Source organism: Meles meles, chromosome 2, assembly GCF_922984935.1.
Source record: "Meles meles chromosome 2, mMelMel3.1 paternal haplotype, whole genome shotgun sequence".
Lineage (NCBI taxonomy): Eukaryota > Metazoa > Chordata > Mammalia > Carnivora > Mustelidae > Meles > Meles meles.
This window is the reverse complement of record NC_060067.1, coordinates 126,997,912-127,001,966: the sequence shown is the minus strand read 5'-3', so window position 1 is coordinate 127,001,966 and position 4,055 is coordinate 126,997,912. Positions and strand designations below refer to the sequence as shown.

At 39.6% G+C, this 4,055-nt stretch overlaps 1 pseudogene; it reads left to right on the top strand.

The window, feature by feature from the left end:
* Positions 1-1,082: 1,082 nt before the first annotated feature.
* Positions 1,083-3,530, top strand: LOC123936893 (annotated as a pseudogene).
* Positions 3,531-4,055: the final 525 nt, after the last annotated feature.

The following is a 4,055-nucleotide window of genomic DNA, read 5'->3' as shown; positions in this document are numbered from 1 at the left end:
CTTATATCTGAATTAATTTGATTTCAAATCCCCTCCTCCTTCACCTCACCTATGGAGGATTGAATCTGGAGTGGAGTGGGAAGGGGTATACCAATGATCTGCTCAGGGGCCTGGAGGGCTCAGTCAGTTAAGTGTCTGCCTTCAGCTCAGGTCATGATCCCAAGGTCCTGAGACTGAGCCCCACACTGGGCTCCCTCCTCAGCAAGAGGCCTGCTTCTCCCTCTGCCCCTCCCCCTGCTTGTGATCTCTCTCTCTCTCTCTCTCAAATAAATAAATAAATCTTAAAAAAAAAAAAAAAGAATGATCTGTTCTTTCCAACTCCTTTCTTTCTCATGTATATTACTCTGGTGTTGGGGAGGGGAGTGGGAAAAACTGTTTTCTTTCATGGTCAGTTGACTATTTTTCTTTATTTGTCATGAATAACCTTATGTCAGTGAGGGTTAGCAGTTCTCATTCTGGTGATAATTACCACTGACCAGGATCATCATCTCCAGACTTCTGTAGATAAATGGAAGGCCCCCCCAAATCGTTCCAACTTAGTGTGCAATTCCATAGAATCAGTGGACCCTTGCAAAATTCACTACATTTTCATGCTGTCCCTACCAACAAGCTGTCCCATGCCACACTCCTCTAGCATTTGAACCACATTGCCTCACCTTGTGTTGGTCCTAGTAAACCTACAGCTTGGTCTCACCCATTCCTTATTAACACAATTCTGGGGCTATAGGAGCAGGTAAGCTCTGTAATCTGCATCATTTGAGACTAGGAATTTGAAAGGGTAATTTTGGCCTGACCATGCTGTTTTTTCTATAATTCTGGGACCATGTGAATGAGTCAACAAACCTGCTAGCTAAGTGAATATCCAACTTTATAATATAAAATTTTTGTAAAAAGACTAATGCCCCCCCCAAAGGAAGTTCAAATCTTTACCTTTATGAATATGTTACTCTTCAGGACAAAAGAGACTTAGCAGATGTGATGACATTAAAGATTTTGAGATGAGAAGTTTATCCTGAATCATCAGAGTAGATCACAAGGACTCCTGTAAGGTGGAGGCAAGAAGGTCAAAGCTGTGAGAGGAGATGAGGCAATGGAAGCAGGGGCCAGAGTTTTACACTCTGAGAATGGAAGAAGGAGCAGGACTCAAGGAAGGAAAGCAGCCTCTACATTCTGGAGAGGTAAGGAATGGAAAAGAAAAGGAGGAGATAGATTCTCCTCTAAATACTCAAGAAGGAATATAGTTCTGCTGACCTCTTAATTTTAGTCTCTAAGATCTGTTTGGACTTCTGGCCTCTGGAACTATAAGATGATGCATTTGTATTGTTTTAAGACACAGAGTTGGTGGTAATTCTTTACAGCAGCAATAGGAAACTCATACAGACATCAACAGAACCTTCTTTCTACACCCACAAAATTAAAAAGTCAACTTAAGTTGTCTGCCAACCAAGGATCTTCCTAACCAGGGGTGGTAAGAGGGATAGATAGCTTTTCTTCCTCACAAAAGATGTTTTCTTCCTCACACACTTCCCTCCTCACAAAAGATGCTCTCCCCTAATTCCCAAGCACCTTCTTATATCCTTGGTCAGAGTCTCCTTAACACCTAGTACAGAGATGACATCTCAGTCAAGATCTGGTTCTTTCTCAAGCTGAACTCTGAAAGTTCTTAACTTTGTTCCCAACAGGGCCCTAATTCAACTGTATTCTTTGTTTCTCAACAGGTACCGCACAGCATCCTGTTAGACTCTTTCCGCTGAAACTCACAACTCGGGCATTTTTTTAAAGAGGGTAAGACACATCATCACATTTATTTGTCACCAAAACTAGTGGTGGGGTGACTTTAAAGCAAAACCTAGAAATGATCAAGCTTAGTGAGGAAGACATGTCAAAAGCCAAGACAGATGGAAAGCTAGGCCCTTTGCACTGGTCAGCCAAGTTGTGAGTACAAAGAAAAAGGTCTTGAAAGAAACTAAAGGTGCTATGTCAGTGAGGCATGAATGTTAAGAAAACAAAACAGCCTTTTTGCTGATAGAGAGAAAGTTAGAGTCATCTGGATAGATCAAAGCACCCACAACATTCTCTTAAACTAAGACTTAATGCAGAGCAAGGCTCTAATTCTCTTCATTTCTGTGAAGATTGAGAGAGGCCAGGAAGCTGCAGAAGAAAAGTTTGAAGCTGAGCAAGGATGGTTCATGAGGTTTAAAGAAAGAAGCCATCTCCATAACAGAAGAGTGCAAAGTGAAGCAGCACGTGCTAATGGAGAAGCTGCAGCAAGTTCTCCAGAAGATCCACCTGAAATCATTCATGAAGGTGGCTACACTGAACAACAGATTACCACTGTAGATGAAACAACCTTCTATTAGAGGATGATACCATCTAGGACTTTAATCGCTAGAAAGGTGAAGTCAGTGCCTGGCTTCAAAGCTTCAAAGAACGAGCTGACTCTCTTGGTAGGGGAAAATAATAGCTAGTGATTTTAAGTTGAAGCCTGTTTATTGACCGTTCCCAAAATCCCAGGGCTTTTAGAATTATGCTAAAATCTATTCTGCCTGTGCTCTATAAATGAGACAAGAAAGTCCAGATAACAGCATGTCTGTCTCCAACATGATTTATTGTATATTCTAAGCTGTTGAGACTTACTGCTTAAAAAAAAAGACGTTTTTCAAAATATCACTGTTTACAATGCCCCTGTTCACCCAAGAGCTCTGATGGGTACGGACAATGAAATTAATGTTGTTCTCATGCCTGCTACCATAATATCCATTCTGCAGCCCATAGACCAGGAGTAATTTCAAAATTCAAGTCTTATTATTTAAGAAATACATTCCATAAAGCTATAGCTGCCAAAGATAGTGACCTCTCTGATGGATCTGGGCAAAATAAATTGAAAACCCTCAGGAAAAGATTCACCATTCTAGATGCCATTAAGAACTTATGATTCACAGGTAGAGATCAAAATGTCAATATTAACAGGAGTTTGAAAAACATTGATTCTATCCCTCCTGGATAATTTTGAGGAGTTCAAGACTTCAGTGGAGGAAGTAACTGCCGATGTGGCAAAAGTAGCAAGAAAATTAAAATCAGAAATGGACCCTGAAGATGTGACTGAATTGTTATAATCTCATGGTACAATTTTAACAGAAGAGGAGTTGCTTGTCACAGATGAGCAAAGAAAATGATTTCTTGAGATGGAATCTATCCCCGATAAAGATACTGTTAATATCATTGAAGTAACAGCAAAGGATTTAGAATATTCCATAAGCTTGTTTGATATAGCAGCAGCAGGACTTGAGAGGAATGACTCCAGTTTTGAAAGAAGTTCTGTGAGTAAAATGCTATCAAATAACATCACGTGCTACAGAGAAATTGTCCATGAAAGGAAGAGTCAATCGATATGGAAAACTTTATCATTGTCTCATTTTAAGAAATTGCCACAGCCACCCTGACCTTCAGCAGCCACCATCCTTATTCATCAGCAGCCATCAACATTGAGATGAGACCCTTCACCAGCGAAAAGGATAGGACACATTTAAAGCTCAGATGGTGGTTAGCATTTGTTAGTAATAAGTATTTTTTAATTAAGGTAAGTACATTATTATCTTTTAGACAGAATGCTGTTGCATACTTTAGTGTAGAGTATAGTGTACAAAACTTTTATATGCCTTGGGAAACGAAAAAATGCATTTTACTTGCTTTATCGTGATATTCGCTTTATTGCAGTGGTCTGGAAGCAAACCCACAGTATCTCTGAGGTATGTCTATACCAAGTAAATTCCAATAGTACTCTTGTGCCAGGAGGCCCATTGTATGATATACATGTTCATTTCACATGTGTGTACTTGTCTCCCCCACAAATTGTTGGAAACTTATAGACCACAAGAATTATACCCTGAACTATTCTTAAACCCTCCTTAGTATGTGAGGGCTTAATAAAGTAGGGATTCTATGCAAATTTTTAACTGAATGAAATCCAAAGAAATTCCAGTCAGAAACAACAAAAATACAATGACATTTCCCTGAGGTGATATCTCTCTCTTGCAAGATACAAAGATACATTA